We start from the raw sequence: 7645 nt of genomic DNA, 5'->3' as shown, positions 1-7645 counted from the left end.
ATATTTGTTCTTTCATTTTTTGAAGGAACACCATAATTTTTAAAGAGCACGACAAAAACATTTTATATTTTAATCAAATATTACTGTGAGTGGGGATTTTGTTACAAATTCAGATATTTGGAGCACTATGAAATTTGAGGGAAGGGGGTAAATTCCATTTTAAAAATTAGATTTTTCGGAGAGCGAAATCCATGACTGTTCATTACTTTTTTTGAAAAAAGAGTTAAAATCATGACATTTCATGACAAATTTTGTTCAATACCGAAATTCATGACCTTCCAGGTGCGCGGATACCCTATATTATAAATTGAACAAAAAAGCTCGAACCTAATTTAGTAAAAATATACTTCCACATTATAGTTGATTCCTCAGAGCTGCTATCAGTGCTTTTGGCTTTTACGAACAATAAACAGACCTTATACCACTTTATTTTTTAGATGACAAATTGAAAATAACTATGAAAAAAATATTAAAATAAATATAAAATTGAAAAAAATAATAAATTAAAAAAAAATTGAAAAAACAATTTGCAGTTTTGTTACTTTTCCGTAACATAATATACTGGCTTTCAGAAATTTCTAACTTTTCTCTACTCCTGTACTACATGTAAGAGGCTGTTCAAAAAGTACGTACATCTCGAAGGGGGGGGGGGGGTTTNACTATTTTGTACGATGGGGAGGTATTATACAAAGTACGTACATTATAAGCATACACCAAATTCAAATTTGACTTTTTCCTACACACTCCTTAAATAAATATTTAATTTTGTTTAAAACATAATTATTTAAATTTTTATGAAAAAGGGGGGTAAAATAATAAAATGTACGTACTCTAAGGGGGGGAGTAAGATCTTATGTACGGTAAAGGGGGGAGGGGGTTAAAATTTCTCCATTTTTGTGTACATACTTTTTGAATGGCCTCTAAGGTGTGTCCAGTTCGCATGTTTATTTTTAAAAAATGGTCATCATGACCTATTTCGAAGACGGCCACTAGACAAAACTTTTCGTTTGGGTAAGAATTCATAATTCTTCAATCCACGATAGATGAGTGAACGTTCATTCTCTATTGAGTCGCATAACTATAATTATTACTATCACGCTCTGTTACAGAAACTATTTAATAACTGGAAAATAGGATGTTAATGTTTTAAAACTCACAGTTCACTCCAAATTAAACACTTTAAAACATAAATCAAAATTATAATTTTCAAACTATTTCTTTAATGTAAATTCTCAATGTTACATTATAACATAAAAACTCTAGATATTAAAGACTATAATTCAATACTACTAATCATTATTCAGAAAAGTAAAATTTTTAAGTAATTAAATCCTTGACTAAATTTATTTTATTTTTGAGACTGGATTTCTGGTTTCGAATAAAATTGCATTTTACAGATATTTTGAAGTTAGTCAAACTTAGATGTAATCATATTATGAGAGACCTTGAATCAGTAGGTTATTCAATAGATTTTAAAATTGGTAAAATATTATTGATATTTTTTGTGAGAAATATGTATCGCGGTAGAATAAATTTCATATAAAAGTTATTTTATGTATCTAAACAAAATGACTTAAAAATCATATTTAATAAGTACTTTTTGCTAATCTGCAAAAATTGAAAATTTAAAAAAACTATAAATTTCAATTGTTTATTAAGATTTACCTAATAATAAAAGACAGACAAATTCTGCATCTTATTTACCTAATATAACTTACATTTTTTCTCAATTTGGGAAATTTTCATTACAAATATTAATACCAAAAGTAATTTTAGATATTAATTTGGGTTTTTCACCACTTGTCTTTTTTTAAAGAAAAAGACATTTAGTAATAAAATTAAAAGAGCTACTTTTATAAAGTAATTGTACAACATGTATTAGAAAAGATTTATTAAATAAAAGATGTTACAAATAATTTTAATTACAAGTTGCTAGAAGTCTTTTTTTATTTCAATGAAAAAAACATATTAACTATAACTCAGGATTCTAATGCCAAGAAAATAAATAACAATTTGTATTTTAGTCAAACATAACTGGTTGTAAATAAAGTAATATAATCCAGTAATCAAGGTAAATTGAAACCAATATGAACATGAATACGAACATTTAGATCCCTATTATGTAAAAAACTATTTTATCACATACTTCAAAAATATGGTGTGTGACTCTACAATACTGTATTTAGTCAGATGACATTTCTGAAAAAAAACTCTTATTCCATTATACTACAACAAACAGTATAGTCAGCTTTGAAAAATTAAGACCTCCTTAGTTTTTTTAATATATTAAAGGAATGAGATTTCTCACCAATATGAATAAAACTGCAATAAATTAAATGGACCTTAAGTGAAAAAAAAAGAAAACTTTTAACATAAACAAGCATATGGCTTTTAAATAGCGTGAACATGACTGTGACTATTTAGATAATTCTTTCTTGAAAAAGCTTTATTACATATAATACATGAGTAAGGTTTCTCACCAGTATGGACACGGCTGTGTTTCTTCAGACTACCTTTTAATGAAAAACTTTTACTACATATACTACAAGAATAAGGTTTCTCCCCAGTATGAATATAACAGTGTTCATTCAGAGTCCCTCTCGCTGAAAAACTCTTATTACATATACTACAAGAATAAGGCTTTTCTCCAGTAAGAACACGACCGTGTGTAGTGAGATGACTTTTTCGTGAAAATTTTTTATTACATATACCACAAGTATAAGGCTTCTCACCAGTATGGACACGAACATGTGTAGTGAGATGACTTTTTCCAGAAAAACTCTTATTTACATACACTACAAGAATAAGGCTTCTCACCAGTATGAACACAACTGTGTTTTTTCAGATTACTTTATAGTGAAAAAAGTTTATAACATATACTACAAGAATAAGGCTTCTCACCAGTATGAACACGACCATGCTTAGTGAGATGTCTCTTTTAGGAAAAAGCCTTACTACATATACTGCAAGAATAAGGCTTCTCACCAGTATAAAAACGACTGTGATTTGTCAGATTACTTTCTTGTGAAAAAAGTTTATAACATATACTACAAGAATATGGCTTCTCCTCAGTATGAACACGATTGTGTCTAGTGAGAATACCTTTTAGAGAAAAACTCTTATTACATATACTACAAGAATAAGGCTTCTCACCAGTATGAACAAGACCATGTGTAGTGAGATGACTTTTTTCTGAAAAACTCTTATTACATATACTACAAGAATAAGGCTTCTCACTAGTATGAACAAGAATGTGTGTTATGAGATGACTTTTTTCTGAAAAACTCTTATCACATACACTACAAGAATAAGGTTTCTCACCAGTATCAGCACGACTGCTTTCAGTCATATTACTTTTTTTNAATCAAACATAGACAATTAAATGAGCATCTTTATTATGCTTCATCAAACTGTATTGAAAACATTTTGTCACGCAACATCGAGAAAAGCTGACACTACATTTTCAGCTGTATCACCAATTCGAGGAGCAACAGTATCGTTTGAAAGAGGACGGTAATTCTTTTGAAAAATTAACTCCAAACATAGTTTCTACAATCTCAATTGCTGCTGGCTTTTACTTTACTCTTGTTTTGGCAGTTAGTTAAAAATATTTTAAAGACAGAATTCAAAATACTCAATAAACATTATTGGTGTATACATTTTACTGTAAGTGGGGGGCGCGATAAAAATTATGATTGAAAACTGGGCCGCGAATACTGAAAGGTTGAGAACCGCTGTATTAGATACAATTAAATTCGATACACCATGAATGAATACAGTTCTAGACTTAATGTAAAATTAATGTTATTAGGAAGACATATTATAAAAATCAACATGAACAAACAATAATGATATTAACTGTTTTGAACATAAAATTATCAAATTTAATTTTGTTAGTAATTTATTCACACAGACACTGCAGAAATATAGTTTATTATAAATTAAGAAAAGCAACAAGAAAAAAAAATTTTTTCACTTTCACAAACTTAAAAGGTTTAACATAATCCATTAAAATATTTAAAAAAATTATTGTCAATTTTTATATCAATGTTCTATCATGCACAAGAAGAGCAAGCTCTTATTCATTACCATAAATATGAGAAATTCAAAAAAGTGTAATTCTATTTTTGAATATTAAATTGCCATAACAGAATATCAGCAGTATTTTCTCAGTGTGAACAGGAAAACCACAATTTAAATTTCTTGTGTACAAATATCAAATCGTATGTGTTTTATGAAAATGACAGACAGCTTAATTATCTGCATCTGTAATTTTAATCTATTTATAACTGTTTAATAATGCACTGCATGAAAAGCTTGTTTAAAGTGTTACTTAAGCCAAATTATTCTTTTTTCCTTCATTAATTTATCACAATGACTGCTTAAATAGTTTATTTCCATATTATGAACTCAAAACAATTAAATGAAACTACTTCTTTTTGAACACTTTTTAGGCTTATAAATTTAATCCAAGTAGGGGCAAATCAAAAACAATTTTTCTAAAGCTTTTCTTTACACAAATAGAGTTAATTAAAGTTGTCTTCGGTATAAGTAAGAATGTAAGTTTTAATATAGCTTATCTCAGCAAAGAATTTTTCAACAAATAAGTACATATTTGACTTGAGAGTTGGTTACGTTATCGGTTGCCTACTTCAACACACCTGATGTCCAGAATTTTGGGATAGTTTTTAAAAAGTAGAGGAAGCTACTGCAGAATATCAGCTTATCCTTTTCTTAAGAGAGCATTCATACTGCATTGTAGAAAATCGCATATGTGATTCTAAAGATGCCATGGAGTAAATGATTGGGACATTTTTTGTGAGTAAAGTATTTCACTAATGAAGTCTCGTTTGCATCTCAGAATTCACACACGTGAGTTTTTAGCATGCACTATTTTTGTGTCTTTAAGGACCATTCTTACAGTTTACATTTAACACACCTCTGATTGCTATCGAGGAAGAATGGGAGCCTAAATTGATGATCCTTTTCTCTTGACGATGATTGTAAGTGCGTTAATCACATTCTGTGTCAACACTCCCTAAATTAGAACATATTTGTGTACAAAATAGAATTTTCTATATATTTATATATAATATAGAATATTTTAAGATATCAATCTTCCATATGAATTGTTTATTGAATTGACATTACATACATTTGCTGACTTGTGTGCTCAATATAGGCTTATAAGTCATTGTCAAGTAGAAAATACAGATAGAACAATTCAGAGAAAGACATCACAAAGAATACATCCAGGGTTACGGCGGGATTCGAACCCGCTACCTCCACGCTTAACAGAGCGTTTGGACCGGCGATACCGCTCGGCCAGGGAGGCCCCTTCCATATGAAGAGTCTTCAACTTTCGTAGATGAGTATGAAGAGCTCTTTGCTTTCGCTTACAGCTCTGTATTTCCATTTATGTGGTCGAGACTTGATTGATAGCTGAAGGTGGTTCACAGCAAGAGTTATCTTTGCATATTCAACAAACTCAAAAGTCGCCTTTCAAAGTGATTTTCCCCCCTGATAAAATTTAAGATTTACAAACATTTTAGGGTATGGTAATTGGGCTAAACCAGACAGGGACACCCCGTGGTTTTCACATTTCTCTGCCCTCTGTTCTGTTCCTCCCCACTTAATTGCCCTTTTACATTCTGGTAATGGTCCCGCAGTGGACTGATCGTTAAGACATGGTTCCCAGCAGATCACCGAAGTCAAGCATCACTGGCTGCGGTCAGTGTGTGGGTGGGTGATCACTTGGATCAGCCTGCGTAGGGACCAAGGGTGTGCGGTATTGGTCCTCGTTAAACTGTTCTACCGTAAAGTGCTCGACTTCGAGCGCAGATCGTCGGGCTACCGAAGCGGGGGAGCTATCCCCTCCGCAGAGAATCAAAATTGTGATGGAATGTCTTCGGATCATCCTCAGGGATGTTTCCCAGACCGTCGCCAATAGCTCATTGTGCAGCTCTAGTGTGACGTAAATGAACAACAACAACAACATTTTGGTAATGTGATATGAAGAGATGTCTTTTTTGCTTGTGGTACTGGAAAAATAAAGATTTATCTGAGGATCATTGGAAATTTTTATTCTGCATTCTGGAGAGTTTTCTAAATGATTATTTTCAACGTTTTAAGATTTTTTAAAAAATTTTGTTTTTACTTAAAACAAACAAAATATCAAAATTTTGAAAAATTTGGGGGGGGGGCGGAGTTATCACATTTCTCCGCAATGATTCATATTCACAGCAATGCCAACCTTCATCTATCAAAAGATACCTCATGATTGAATCAAGCTAGCATGTCTTATAGTGAATTGATGTTTAATAATCGTAGTGGTAGCTACGCCACAACACTCCCCCACCAGAATTTTATCAGGGATAGAATTTGATGAACTGATACCACTAGTTGCTTGTGAAAGACCGGGAGAGCTGGATTAAGATCACTGGGTTTCTGAGTGCTGAATGATAGAGGTGTATTAACTTCACGGTCGTAGTCGCTCCTGTGTTGCCTTTAGCAGTCGAGTGCATGCAGGCTGACGTTGTGTATGAACGAGACGAGACTGAGTAGCAACAGCGTGAGGAGGTGGATAATGTTGCAGTCACAAGAAGCAAGTTAACTGTTCGATATGGACCATCCATCGAAATAGGCGTTACCAGATCGAAGTGGGCGTTACCGACAAGATAGACGTAATCATATCACGTCCGTAAGTCACCAATGTGGGAGGAGGAGCTATAGACAATGCCAACCTGCATCTATCAAAAGGTACCTCATGATTGAATCAAGTTAGCATGTCTTATATACCAGTGAATTGATGTTTAATCGTAGTGGTAGTTACGCCACAAATTGAAAAAAGGAAAAAAGATAGAAACGTTGGTGCTGTTTGATTTTGTGCCTCTTTCAAATAATGTGCCCATGGCTCTCGCCATGGGTGCCATACCCTAGATACACCACTGTTTATAGAATATTATTGAGTAAGAATACTTTCTCACTACATGCGGTTATTTCACTTCCAATGGCTGTCGAGGAAATATGAGTATCTGATTGGTACTCATCAGGTTTTCTTTTACTTTCAACGACGATCGTAGGTGTAGTAACCGCGTTCTGTGAAAATGCTTTTCAAATTGTAATTTGGATGCGTAAGAAATCGCATCGTGCATGTGCCAGTATGTATGGTTGACTAAATATAAGCAATGACAAACTTTCAAAATCTGGTGGAAATTTAGAAAACTTCCAGTGTATCCTTCCTCTAATGTCATGCTTACTATGCAATGAGTAAACAGGCTTGATTTTCTGGGAAGTTTTATAATTGTGATTTGTGTTTAAATTTACACGTAATTTTACCATTCATAAGAGTTTTCTGTAATTTATAAATTTCAACAGATCGTCAGCCCAAAATAAATTTAAGAAAATGAACATCGCAATATAAATAAAGTGTAAGGTTTGCCATGTTTTGAGTGTTATCCCATATTTGGCTATATTTGCATAAAATATGGAATGTTGTTATATATTTGGTAGAATCATATCATGCTTGAGAGGTCTTCCGAATTTTTTTGTTAAAATTTAGATTGAAGGAAAACATAATATTACGAACAATAGAAGTATAATAATATTGAGTGCATGCTTTTCCAAGAGTAGATGCAAAAATCGA

The sequence above is a fragment of the Parasteatoda tepidariorum genome, chromosome 2 (genome assembly GCF_043381705.1).
Source record: "Parasteatoda tepidariorum isolate YZ-2023 chromosome 2, CAS_Ptep_4.0, whole genome shotgun sequence".
NCBI lineage: Eukaryota > Metazoa > Arthropoda > Arachnida > Araneae > Theridiidae > Parasteatoda > Parasteatoda tepidariorum.
Note: the sequence above shows the minus strand (reverse complement) of the source record.